This window comes from Scylla paramamosain, chromosome 26 (assembly GCF_035594125.1).
Source record: "Scylla paramamosain isolate STU-SP2022 chromosome 26, ASM3559412v1, whole genome shotgun sequence".
Lineage (NCBI taxonomy): Eukaryota > Metazoa > Arthropoda > Malacostraca > Decapoda > Portunidae > Scylla > Scylla paramamosain.
The window spans coordinates 17,886,591-17,901,488 of NC_087176.1; the positions used below are offsets into that span (position 1 = coordinate 17,886,591).

At 38.4% G+C, this 14,898-nt stretch overlaps 1 long non-coding RNA gene across 1 annotated transcript in view; it reads left to right on the plus strand.

The window, feature by feature from the left end:
* LOC135113926 (uncharacterized) overlaps positions 1-8,238 on the plus strand; it is a 36,352-nt gene extending 28,114 nt beyond the window's left edge. Inside the window, exons 2-3 of the long non-coding RNA XR_010275124.1 lie at positions 3,743-3,826; positions 8,132-8,238. This is a non-coding gene — a long non-coding RNA (uncharacterized LOC135113926). The remainder of the gene's footprint in view (positions 1-3,742; positions 3,827-8,131) is intronic.
* Positions 8,239-14,898: the final 6,660 nt, after the last annotated feature.

The window sequence follows — 14,898 nt, forward strand, 5'->3', positions numbered from 1 at the left end:
GATGATTTGTATAACGTGCATTATGTCAAGAATGAATTGATTACAACACAAGGCAAATATAAGATTCACAGTGCTACCTTTAATTTAGGAATGATATCATGACGTGTTATGGAAATCTACATGAGATGATTTTACAATTATACAGAGAAAAGAGATAGGGTTGATGAAAAAATATGAAGATATCAAAAGTGGTCAACAACTTTATACCAGACAAAGAAACTGAAATAGATACAAAAGTCATAAAATTTGTTTGGAAATATGAAATACCTATGTAGAAAAAAAAATAATAAAATTATATATATATATATATATATATATATATATATATATATATATATATATATATATATATATATATATATATATATATATATATATATATATATATATATATAGTTTGAACCCAGACCTTGAAAAACGGATCAACACAAGGATAGGAAAAAGATGGAATGCCTTTTGGAAACCAATCAATGTAATAAAGAGTAATCTTCCATGCCTAATAAAAAGAAAAGTATATATGTAACCAGTGCATTCCTTCACTCAACATAGGTCTCAGATAGCTGGAGCCTCACTAAAGCATACCACGTACTGCACACAGAATAAATTATTTCTTTTAAACAGTTATGAAGCTATGAAAATATACTCGAGAAAGAAAAGTAGGCTGTGAGGTAGGTGTGTTATCAAAATCGCTTACATTGGTAGGCTAAGAGAGTAATTTGTGTTCATGGAGGAATAAAAAATTGTAATGGTTTCCTAACATTAACATCAGTGGCTTTGCCATAGAATGTGGCACAACAGTGTACAGTGGGTTCTCCGGAATGAATTAATTTCAGAAGAACAAGTAGAGAGATGAAGAGAGATAAAGAGCTGTAGTTGCCGGTAAATATTACATTTAGTTGCATCAAACTTGAACTTAATGTACATATTATTTTTCCAACCAAATCATACACAGTGAAGCTATTTGGCGTGATAACTCAAGAAAATTCATCTGTCAAATGGTGCGGTAATGGTACTTATACTAGCGAGAATAATCTTTCCCTCTGGCAGCTGGAGGCACCACCGTTCCGGCGAGAAGAAAAAAATAACATTTAGTAAACCCTCCTAGTCATTACAGACACACTACTGAATCGCTGCTAAGAGTACTCAGGACAGGTGCTGCCATATTTTGGAAGGGAAAAAAAAACCGGAAGTAATGGCTCGCATTAGCGAAATATCAGCAGAGAGATGATCACAACTACTCAGTCTCTGTCGACTAGTAGGTGATCGCTGCTCTTCGCCCTGTGGATATAAAGTAATGTATAAATGAATAACAAAGTTAAATGAAATCCGCGTCCTTTTTTATTTATTTATTTATGAACTTATTTTGTTACTCATTTACGAGTTATAAATTTGGTGTCTTTACTTATTTATCTATTTGCATTAGTTGTTCAAGTATATATATATATATATATATATATATATATATATATATATATATATATATATATATATATATATATATATATATATATATATATATATATATATATATATATATATATATATATATACGAGTATATATATATATGTGTGTGTGTGTGTGTGTGTGTGTGTGTGTGTGCATGTGTGTGTTTATATTTTTATTTATTTATTGACTTTTAACTGAAGGCCGTACCAAATAGTTTACGATTTGGTTTCGTGTTTTTTAAGCATTCTCTCTCTCTCTCTCTCTCTCTCTCTCTCTCTCTCTCTCTCTCTCTCTCTCTCTCTCTCTCTCTCTCTCTCAGTAGGGTCAACGCCAAGTGAATGATGCTGAGTCCTTAAGCACCGTTCACACATTAACGAATCTGGATGGCGTACGCGTTGTGATTCCGCTGCGGCGGAGTTGCGAGCGTTCGCAACGGAGTTGCTGAGCGTTCACAACGTTCTCGCCAGCAGAGTTGTCAGAGTGGACTGAGTCGCAGCGCGTTCGCCAAGCGATGGCGAATGTTTTGGACTGTTCAAAACTTTAGCAGCAGAGTCGATATGGCTGGTAGTCGGAGCACTGTTGCAGCGCTGTCTTAGTGCTGTCGCCGCTATCGCAATGGAATGACAGTGGTTTTGCAGCAAGTTCGCAGAGTTCGCGGCACTGTCGCAGGGGATGTGCCATAGTAGCAAGCTCTTCTACATGCCCTTCACACCTTTGTGGTAGGGTGAGATGACAGTGGATTGTTACTTCCCTGCAAAGATGACTGTGCATCTCTCTCTCTCTCTCTCTCTCTCTCTCTCTCTCTCTCTCTCTCTCTCTCTCTCTCTCTCTCTCTCTCTCTCTCTCCTTTGTGTGCCACATTAAGTACTCTGCCGCAGCCACTGTCGCCGCCGCCGCCACCAACACGGCCACCAGCACAGTGACATCCTGTGTGACTGGCTTCTCATCCTCCAAGCAGGCAGAGCTGGGAGCAATCCTAATGGCAGTACAGAACGCCCACACCTCACAACACCACAATGTCGACATCCACACGGACTCCATGACAGCCATCATGTCACTGCAGTCTCACCATAGCGAGAATTCCCACCTAATACACACTATTCGCACAACAACACATGGACAGAACAGTTTGCATCACCTGGATCCTATCTCACGTTGGTGTAACAGGTAATGACAAGGCTGACGCACTGGTCAAGCAAGGAACTTATGATCCAGTGGCGAGCCTTCACATTCCCAGGACAATGAGACAGCTAAGGTGGAAAATAAAACTGCTCGCTGACGAGAGGCAGACAGCCGGCGGGGGAGGTCCAGCAAGGTGAGAGCCACAACGTGCGCTGGCTGGCCCAGGTTCAAGCAGGATGCATCAACCGGGCGCGCCCTATCAGAGCGGGGCAGGCTGAAGTAGTGGCGTTCAGAATCCACCCAAGTAATTCCTATAGTTGGGAGCTGGGACTCCCCACCTCGGAGAAGAGGAGATGCCAACTGTGTGCAGCGAGGGATCAACACACCCTGGAACACTATCTTGTGTACATGATCAGCGCGTGGTGTCCCGTGCCCTTCCCTAATCTTGCAGACCTTGCTATACATTTTATTAACATTAACACTACGAGTACATCCTCGGTTCTGTGACGTTAACTCGTAAATAACTAACGTTTACACATTTCGTTCTATTTCACTTATATTTGCTCTGTTCCCCTGCAATCCCTTGTAATGAGTGGTTCTAGGCTGATGTCTTTTTCATAATACTGTGTACGTATATGCATTGTGAATAAAAGTACTGAATCTGAATCTCTCTCTCTCTCTCTCTCTCTCTCTCTCTCTCTCTCTCTCTCTCTCTCTCTCTCTTTCAATATTGAGTGATTTTGTGTGAATCAGACATTTTTTTCCATAATTTATTTGTTCTTGTTTCCACTTCTTTTCCACACCACGAAGCATTCTTATGGTGCGCACACATGGAGAGCTCACACAAACATGTAAAGGTTTATAAGCGTGTCCTATATATTTACTCTGTCGATGAGTCACACGGCATTCACAGCGCTTTCGCAGTTGAGTGACAGCGCATTCGCAACACGTTCGCACTACGTTCGCCAAACATGAGAGTCGCCACACAATTCGCAGCACAGTCGCCGTCCAGGAAGTCACATCAGAGTCGCAGCGGAGTCGCCATAAAAATTTGCCAATATGTGAACGGGGCTTTATGCTTTGGATTTATATTTATTATATTATTTATGATTCTGATGAGAGGACGAAAAGTGTGACTAATATTGACGTAAACCTTACATCTGTTTTCATCAGGTACCGAGACAATGAAGTTCATGGATCTGGTGGTCGCATTATTTTTGATGTGCTGTGGATCGTATAGTTTTCTTCAGCTATCACGTAAGTATACATAATTAATGTAACAATTTACGTAACGACATTCTCCTAAAATATGATTTCCATATAGAAGATCGAAACACCTTCCTGATCCTGTGCTATTCAATGCTTCAAAATTCAGTTTTTCCCAAATCCACAGACAACTGTCCCCTCTTATTCTTTCCCTTTTTCTTCTCTACAGTGAACACATTATTTATCTAGCCTGCCTCCTCTAATATTACGTGATATGTAATTAACCTATAGTGTAATGTCTGACTGAACTCGGACCTACCTATTTGTGGTTAAGTATCATCATGCATCTCGCAACCAACTCACTTTGTAGGTTTGTCATCATAGCCAGTAATGCCAGTTTGCCAGTTCTTGGTATTTAGGACATAGCCTTTGAACACTGGAAAATTATTGTTCAAATTGGATATATATATATATATATATATATATATATATATATATATATATATATATATATATATATATATATATATATATATATATATATATATATATATATATATATATATATATATATATATATATATATATATATATATATATATATATATTAAAAAACAGTTCGCCTATCTGTATGTGTGTATTATGAAATTTGGTAGGGGATTGCCCTCGGATCAAGGGTTTCCCTTGATCCGGGGGAGTGACATGGCTATGTCTTAACTACTTCCAACCCCAAAACCGTCAGATTATTCGGGCAAATATGTCACCGTAACCCAATTCTTGATGATGGTGTCAAGTATACCGTAACCCATTTTTGATGATGGCGCCAAGCATTCATTGTTATCTTTGATTTTTGATGGTGAAGAGAGGTATAAATGGAGCATTCATTGTCAGCTTGGAGTTGAATCCTATCAACCTACCGATTCCTTCAGTGTGTGGTCAAATTTTTTGTGATATAGAGGTATCCAACGAATTCATCTTTCAGGTAGGTTTCATCAGTTCACCGAATATTAGGAATAGTGAACCGAAGTGAACATAACATACATTTATGAACTGATTGCGATGAAATTTGGCAGGGAGTCCCGCCTTGGTCCGGAGAGTGACATAGGCTATGTCTTAACTACTTCCAACCCAAAACCGTTAGATTATTCAGGTAAATCTATCACAGTAACCCAATTCTTGATGATCCCGCCAGGTATACCGTAATCAATTTTTGATGGTGGCGCCAAGCATTCATTGTTACCTTGGATTCTTTATGTGATATATATATATATATATATATATATATATATATATATATATATATATATATATATATATATATATATATATATATATATATATATATATATATATATATATATGTGTGTGTGTGTGTGTGTGTGTGTGTGTGTGTGTGTGTGTGTGTGTGTGTGTAAATATCCGGCACTTGCTGGTTGCCGAAACGTGATTGCACACACAGAAAATAAAACAGGAAACTATTGTTCGAGCTCGACTGTGTTGTGTTCTGCAGAAGGTGCTGAAAGGTTAGGAAAAATCCTATTCCCATTTAAATAATTTCCTATAAGCAATGAAATTCGTGGTAATGGGGGAATATCTTCAACACTTACTGTGATAAATTGTCATCAAATCAGTGCTCAAGTACTGAGAATGTTCATTGTAGAAGTGAGGTACAGTTGAGTGTCAATGAAAAAAAAGGTAATAGTTATCTGGAAGGTTGTGTCGAGTTGATCTTCAACACCTGCTGTGACAAACTGTCATCAAATCAGTGGTCAAGTACCGAGGATATTCAGTATAGATGTGGGATACAGTTGTGTATCACTGAAGAAAAGGGAATAGTAATCTGTAAGATAAGTGTTGAGTTGATAGATGGAGTAAATGAACAGTACTAGCAATACTAAGTTTGCTCTAACTCAATAAGAAATTTTAGAGAGATCCGAAGTCAGGTGTTCTGCGGCTTTCCAGCATGAACTGTTTACTTCCGGAAGAGTTGGACGTATACGAAAAGATGTGGAAAAGTGGAGGGTGGTATCATCAACGTAGGAGTGGACAGGACAATAAGTTTGTTTTAGAAGATTATTGATGAATAATAGGAAGAAAGAGGGTGACAGGATACAACCCTGAGGAACATCAATTTTAATAGACTTAGGAGAAGACCAGTGACCGTCTACCACACCAGCAATAAAACGGTCAGGAAGGAAATTTGAGATGGTTACAGAGAATTATGATATAAGCCGTAGGAGGTACTTTAGAAACCAAAGCTTTGTGCAAGACTCTATCAAAAGCTTTCGATGTATCTAAGGCAACATCAAAAGTTTCACCAAAATCCTAAAAGAGATGGCTAAGACTCATTAAGGAAACTCCTCAGATCACTAGTAGAGCGGCCTCGACGAAACCCATACTGGCGTTCAGATATAAGGTTGTGAAATGATATATGCTTAAGGAAGTTCCTGTTGAGGATATAATAAAAACTTTAAAGAGGCAGGGAATTAAAGCAATAGGACTGTAGTTTGAAAGATTAGAACAGTCACCCATTTTAGGAACGGGCTGAATGTAAACAAACGTCCAGCAAGAAGGAAAGGTTGATAGACAGAGTTGAAAAAGTTTGAATAGGCAAGTGCAAGCACGGAGGCACAGTTTCGGAAAACAATACGAGGGACGGTCTGAGAGAAGAGTTCAGCTTTAGAATTAGATGAAACGAAAGGTGCCACTATATCACGCAGGGAAGCCACAGAACGCCTGACTTCTGATCTTTCTAAAATTTCTGATTGGGGCAGAGCAAACTTGGTATTGTTCAATGCCTCAATAACTCAATTCCTCCATCTGTCAACTCGACACAACCTTCAAGACAACTATCCCCTCTTCTTCAATGACACTCAACTGTCCCCGTCTTCTACACTGAACATCCTCCGTCTGTCCTTTACATATAATCTGAACTGGAAACTTCACATCTCATCTCTAGCTAAAACAGCTTCTATGAAATTAGGCGTTCTGAGACGTCTCCGCCAGTTTTTTTCTCAACCCCGCAGCTGCTAACTCTGTACAAGGGCCTTATCCGTCCATGTATGGAGTATGCTTCACATGTCTGGGGGGGTTCCACTCATACTGCTCTTCTAGACAGGGTGGAATCAAAAGCTTTTCGTCTCATCAACTCCTCTCCTTTAACTGACTGTCTTCAGCCTCTCTCTCACCGCCGCAATGTTGCATCTCTAGCTGTCTTCTACCGCTATCTTCATGCTAACTGCTCTTCTGATCTTGCTAACTGCATGCCTCCCCTCCTCCCGCAGCCTCGCTGCACAAGACTTTCTTCTTTCTCTCACCCCTATTCTGTCCACCTCTTTAATGCAAGAGTTAACCAGTATTTTCAATCATTCATCCCTTTCTCTGGTAAACTCTGGAACTCCCTGCCTGCTTCTGTATTTCCACCTTCCTATGACTTTCAAGACACTTTTTCTTCAATTTTTTGACTAGACTACTGCTTTGACCCTTTTATGGGACTGGCATTTCAGTGGGCATTTTTTTTTTATTGGATTTTTGTTACCCTTGGCCAGTTTCCTTCCTAAATAAAAAAAAAAAAAAAGCTTTCAAATAATGTTGAGTAATGAAAACAAAGAAAGTTAAAGAAATTCAGCTTAGTATAAATGATATGTGCTGCAATGTTATGTATTAGGGAGTGATAGGATTTTGTTCCCCAAATACGTCTATCATTATAGTAAATTGCTAATGCATATCAAAAGTAACCTGGTAAATATTCAGTAATTATCACTCTGGCTGGAACGATAGCAGTCTCTCTCAGAGTTAAAAAGGATAACAGGGCGTAGCATGTGACGTCAAAACAAAGTTCTGATACCTCCACGCGTTGGGCTGCTTATTTACGTATGACAAACTTATTAAAGTTTTTATTATCCACTTTTGTCACATGACTATAGTGATGATAATTATATGCGTGTTTGAAATAAGCATTGTCAAGGTATGATGACAACTAATCAGTTTGTTAGGTACTTATTCCAGAAAACGATGTAACACTGCCTCTGAAGACCATATTCGATCTTTCCTAGATAGATATGTGCTATTAAACATAGCACATGGCCTATCGACAACCAGACAAATAGGCGCTTTTCATACTTAAAACCCTATATGTTTATTCATATGAAATTACAAGTGTCGTCTGAAGTAGTCATAGCGTGTACGTGTGTGTGTGTGTGTGTGTGTGTGTGTGTGTGTGTGTGTGTGTGTGTGTGTGTGTGTGTGTGTGTGTGTGTGTGTGTGTGTGTGTGTGTGTGTGTGTGTGTGTGTAAAAAAGCAGACACGATTGATCTCGATACGTGTTTTCATGGTGTCAATATTTTTGTCCGACAGAAAAACGTAATGCGCTACAAATGCTGACACGAGATATAAGGGAGCTGTTGAAGTCTTCTGGCAGCCGTAAATGCTTTCCTATTCTCCTTATCGATGGTGCAGATAAGGCAAGTGTTTTCCGAAGTAATTTTGATAGCAGTGCAAGGTTTATTTGAGAAGACCTAGTTAATCCAATCCCTCCTCAGAGTCCCCAAAGCGGAGGTGCCTCTGGGGTTTTGCTTCTGCTAACTGGAAGGACCTGAGGAGGTATTATATTGATTTTTCCTTGGAATAACTACTACTTCCGTGTCAGAGATCTGTCTCTGTGTGCTAAGCACATAACAGATGTAATAGTGTCTGGCATGGAGGCGTACATTTTTCACTCTTTCTTTCAACCTAAACCTTCCAAATCTTTGTTTAACACATGCTGTTCTCGTGCTATACATGATAGAGAGATGGCCCACAAATGTTACTTGAACCTTCCTTCACGTGAATCTCATGCGCTTTATGTTTCTCCCTGGAATCATGCCAAGTCTGTTCTCCAACTAGCCAAAAACTTCTTCTTTAATAGAAAGTGTCAAAATCTTTCAAGATCTAACCTCCCTTGTGACTTGTGGGACTTATCCAAAAATATCTCCAATAACTTCGTTTCTTCATCTTTCCCTCCTTTATTTCAACCTGATGGCACTACTGGCATCTCATCTATTTTTAAAGCTGAACTCTTCGCTCAAACCTCTGCTAAAAACTCTAACTTGGATGATTAAGAGCTTGTCACTCCCTCTCCTTCACCCTCTGACTACTGCATGCTACCCACTAAGATCATTCGCAGTGACGTTTTCCATGCCCTCGCTGGCCTTAACCCTCAGAAGGCTTATGGACCTCATGGGGTCTCTCCTATTGTTCCCCAAAACTGTGCGTCCATGCTTGCACCTAACCTAGTCAAACTCTTTCAGCTTCGTTTATCAACATCTAACTTTTCTTCTTGCCGGAAGTTTGTCTACATTCACCTTGTTCCTAAAAAGTAGGGTGACCATTCTAATCCCTCAAACTACCGTCTTATTGCTTTAATTTCCTGCTTATCTAAAGTTTTTAATATATCCTCAGCAGGAAGGTCCTTAAACATCTATCACTTCATAACCTTGTATCTGATAGCCAGTATGGGTTCCGTCAATGCTGCTCTACTGGTGACCATATGGCATTCCTTACTGAGTCTTGGTCATCCTCTTTTAGAGATTTTGGTGAAACATAAAAAGCTTTTAATAGAGTCTAGCACAAAGCTTTGATTTCCACACTACTCTTCTACGGCTTCTATCCTTCTCTGTAACTTCATCTCACATTTCCTTTCTGACCGTTCTGTGGTAGACAGTCACGGTTCTTCTCCTAAACCTATTAACTATCAGTGGTGTTCCTCAGGGTTTCGTCCTGTCACCCACTCTCTTCTTATTATTCATCAATGATCTTCTAAACCAAACTTTTTTTTATTTTATTATTATTTTTTTATTTTTTTTTTTATTGCTACGTTTCGCCTCTTTCTGTAGGTACCTTCAGGTAATTCATGTTGTTACAAACAAGTTGGTGAGTCGTCCTCGTTACAGGTCACAGCCCGTCTTGAAATCCACCTTCCCTTGCATAGACTGAAACCCTTCCGGTAGTCACTTGGCTCTTGTTCCCTTGGTTAGCAGCTGTAACTTCATGTTGTTAAAGGTCTTCTTGATAACTTATTTTGCAATTTTCCTCAACTTTATTTTGTCAATTGCTATGTTTCGCCTCTTTCTGCAGGCATCTTCAGGTAATTCATGTTGTTGCCAACAGGTTGGTGAGTCCTCCTCGTTGCAGGTCACAGCCTGTCTTGAAATCCACCTTCCCTTGCAGTGACTGAAACCATCGCTATAATTACTTGGCTCTTGTTCCCTGGGCTAGTAGTCATGCTCTAAAGGTCTTATTCATAACTTGTTTTGCAGGGGAACTCCGAAATTTTCTTCAACTTATTATTATTATATATATATATATATATATATATATATATATATATATATATATATATATATATATATATATATATATATATATATATATATATATATATATATATATATATATATATATATATATATATATATATATATATATATATATATTTTTTTTTTTTTTTTTTTTTTTTTTTTTTTTTTTTTTTTTCATGTGGGAATATTCTTTTTTTTTTTTTTAGTTTTAAAGCTTTTGACTGTTTCACCATAGAATATTGTTTGACAAACTTGAAAATATTAAATAAGATGAATAGTTCCTTAAAAATTATTTTCCAACTAATTATTAGACAAAAAAAAAACTTTATTGCAGTAACATTAGATCTTCGTTGCAAAATATCGATAGGAGATCCATTTCGGGGCCTTGGCTGTTTCTGGTACACTGGTATTTCGAACGCTTGTAATAAGTTTATATAATTGTTTTATTTGCAGATGACAAAACTACAAGTTACATCCAAAAATAAATCGTAAATAGGAAAAACATATCAAAATAGTTTTGTGTTAATAGGTTTATTGACAAGAGAAAAAAATATTATTATTTGAAATTATTCGGCATTATTCGAAAATCGTGCTCTCACAAGTAATTAGCACTTGCCTAATGTTTTTTAGATGTGCGGACTAAGGCGACTCTCTTCTATAAAATATCTAGGTATCATAATTGATAAAAGTTTGAATTAGAAAAAACATTCTCAGTCTATATGTTTAAAGCGAAAACAACAAAATATGTAGTTTTTCATCATGTTCAAGGTAAAGGGGAAAGCAACACTGACCTGATCTTTCCGTATACCCGTACAATATTATATATATATATATATATATATATATATATATATATATATATATATATATATATATATATATATATATATATATATATATATATATATATATATATATATATATATATATATATCATATAATATTGTACGGGTATATGGAAAGATCAGGTCAGTGTTGCTTTCCCCTTTACCTTGAATATGATGAAAAACTACGTATTTTGTTGTTTTCGCTTTAAACATATAGACTGAGTGTTTTTTTCTAATTCAAACTTTTATCAATTATGATACCTAGATATTTTATAGAATATACATTTTATATATATTCTATTTTAAATATAAATATATATTTTATATATATATATATATATATATATATATATATATATATATATATATATATATATATATATATATATATATATATATTTTTTTTTTTTTTTTTTATGTAGGAAGGACACTGGCCAAGGGCAACAAAAATCCAATAAAAAATATGCCCACTATATATGCCAGTCCCATAAAAGGGTCAAAGCAGTGGTCAAAAATTAATGAATAAGTGTCTTGAAACCTCCATCCTGAAGGAATTTAAGTCAGAGGAGGTTGGAAATACAGAAGCAGGCAGGGAGTTCCAGAGTTTACCAGAGAAAGGGATGAATGATTGAGAATACTGGTTAACTCTTGCGTTAGAGAGCTGGACAGAATACGGGTGAGAGAAAGAAGAAAGTCTTGTGCAGCGAGGCCGCGGGAGGAGGGGAGGCATACAGTTAGCAAGATCAGAAGAGCAGTTAGCATGAAAATAGCGGTAGAAGACAGTTAGATATGCAACATTACGGCGGTGAGAGAGAGGCTGAAGACAGTCAGTTAGAGGAGAGGAGTTGATGAGACGAGAAGCTTTTGATTCCACCCTGCCTAGAAGAGCAGTATGAGTGGAACCCCACCAGACATGTGAACCATACTCCATACATGGACGGATAAGGCCCTTGTACAGAGTTAGCAGCTGTGGGGGTGAGAAAAACTGGCGGAGAAGTCTCAGGACACCTAATTTCATAGAAGCTGTTTTAGCTAGAGATGAGATGTGAAGTTTCCAGTTCAAATTATAAGTAAAGGACAGTCCGAGGATGTTCAGTGTAGGAGAGGGGGACAATTGAGTGTCATTGAAGAAGAGGCGGATAGTTGTCTGGAAGGTTGTGTCGAGTTGATAGATGGAGGAATTGAGTTTTTGAGGCATTGAACAATACCAAGTTTGCTCTGCCCCAATCAGAAATTTTAGAAAGATCAGAAGTCAAGCGTTCTGTGGCTTCCCTGCGTGAAATGTTTACCTCCTGAAGGGTTGGACGTGGAAAAGTGCAGGGTGGTATCATCAGCGTAGGAGTGGATAGGACAAGAAGTTTGGTTTAGAAGATCATTAATGAATAATATGAAGAGAGTGGGTGACAGGACAGAACCCTGAGGAACACCACTGTTAATAGATTTAGGAGAAGAACAGTGACCGTCTACCACAGCAGTAACAGAACGGTCAGAAAGGAAACTTGAGATGAAGTTACAGAGAGAAGGATAGAAACCGTAGGAGGGTAGTTTGGAAATCAAAGCTTTATGCCAGACTCTATCAAAAGCTTTTGATATGTCCAAGGCAACAGCAAAGGTTTCACCAAAATCTCTAAAAGAGGATGACCAAGACTCAGTAAGGAAAGCCAGAAGACCACCAGTAGAGCGACCTTGACGGAACCCATACTGCCGATCAGATAGAAGGTTGTGAAGTGATAGATATTTAAGAATCTTCTTGCTGAGGATAGATTAAAAAACTTTAGATAGGCAGGAAATTAAAGCAATAGGACGGTAGTCTAAGGGATTAGAACGGTCACCCTTTTTAGGAACAGGTTGAATGTAAGCAAACTTCCAGCAAGAAGGAAAGGTAGATGTTGACAGACAGAGCTGAAAGAGTTTGACTAGGCAAGGTGCAAGCACGGAGGCACAGTTTCTCAGAACAATAGGAGGGACCCCATCAGGTCCATAAGCCTTCCGAGGGTTTAGGCCAGCGAGGGCATGGAAAACATCATTGCGAAGAATTTTAATACGTGGCATGAAGTAGTCAGAGGGTGGAGGAGACGGAAGAACAAGCCCAGAATCGTCCAAGGTAGAGTTTTTTGCAAAGGTATGAGCAAAGAGTTCAGCTTTAGAAATAGATGTGATAGCAGTGGTGTCATCTGGTTGAAAAAGAGGAGGGAAAGAAGAAGCAAAGTTATTGGAGATATTTTTGGCTAGATGCCAGAAATCACGAGGGGAGTTAGATCTTGAAAGGTTTTGACATTTTCTGTTAATGAAGGAGTTTTTGGCTATTTGGAGAACAGACTTGGCATGGTTCCGGGCAGAAATATAAAGTGCATAAGATTCTGGTGATGGAAGGCTTAAGTACCTTTTCTGGGGCACCTCTATCATGTATAGCACGAGAACAAGCTGTGTTAAACCAAGGTTTAGGACGAGAAAAAGAGTGAGGAATGTACACCTCCATGCCAGACACTATCACCTCTGTTATGCGCTCAGCACACAAAGACGGGTCTCTGACACGGAAGTAGTAGTCATTCCAAGGAAAATCAGCAAAATACCTCCTCAGGTCCCCCAACTAACAGAGGCAAAACTCCAGAGGCACCTTCGCTTAGGGGGATCCTGAGGAGGGATTGGAGCGATAGGATAAGATAAAGATATGAGATTGTGATCGGAGGAGCGCAACAGAGAAGAAAGGGTGACAGCATAAGCAGAAGGATTAGAGGTCAGGAAAAGGTCAATAATGTTGGGCGTATCTCCAAGACGATCAGGAATACGAGTAGGGTGTTGCACCAATTGCTCTAGGTCATGGAGGATAGCGAAGTTGTAGGCTAGTTCACCAGGATGGTCAGTGAAGGGAGAGGAAAGCCAAAGCTGGTGGTGAACATTGAAGTCTCCAAGAATGGACATCTCTGCAAAAGGGAAGAGGGTCAGAATGTGTTCCACTTTGGAAGTTAAGTAGTCAAAGAATTTCTTATAGTCAGAGGAGTTAGGTGAGAGGTATACAGCACAGATAAATTTAGTATAAGAGTGACTCTGTAGTCGTAGCCAGATGGTGGAAAACTCGGAAGATTCAAGGGCGTGGGCACGAGAGCAGGTTAAGTCATTGCGCACATAAACGCAGCATCCAGCTTTGGATCGAAAATGAGGATAGAGAAAGTAGGAGGGAACAGAAAAGGGGCTACTGTCAGTTGCCTCAGACACCTGCGTTTGAGTGAGGAAAAAAAGATGAGATTTAGAAGAGGAGAGGTGGTGTTCTACTGATTGAAAATTAGATCTTTGACCGCGAATGTTGCAGAAGTTAATGAAGAAAAAGTTGAGGGGGGTGTCAAGACACTTAGGGACGTCGACAGAAAGGCAGTCCGACCTGGGGACATTTATGGTCCCCTCCCCAGATGGGGACTCCGAGGTTGGTGTAGGAGTCGCCATGATGATTTTAAAACTTTTAAGTGAAGGGTGTGTGTGTGTTATTAGGTGCTTGTAGTTTTGTGTGGAGGAAGAGAGTTGTCTATAGAGGGCAGGCTGTGACTGCCCCCTTGTGTTGTGAAACAGAAAGGGAAACGTTCAGTGAGGTTACAGCTGGGTTTAATGATAAGTTCACAGCACCCCTAGTGAACAGTGCTGAATAGTGCGGCAGGTGTCTACTATATATATATATATATATATATATATATATATATATATATATATATATATATATATATATATATATATATATATATATATATATATATATATATATATATATATATAGTGTTGATCACAATGTTGGATTACATTACTAAAAGAGTTGAAATCAATTAAAAACTTTTCTACTTTCAAAGTATGCAATGTTATGTGTATTATTCAATGAAGTAACAAGCAACAAAAGACAAATAAAAAAAGGAAAGACCCACTGAGGGGCCAGTTCGATAAGAAAGGTCAAGTGCCTTGAAACCTCCCTCTA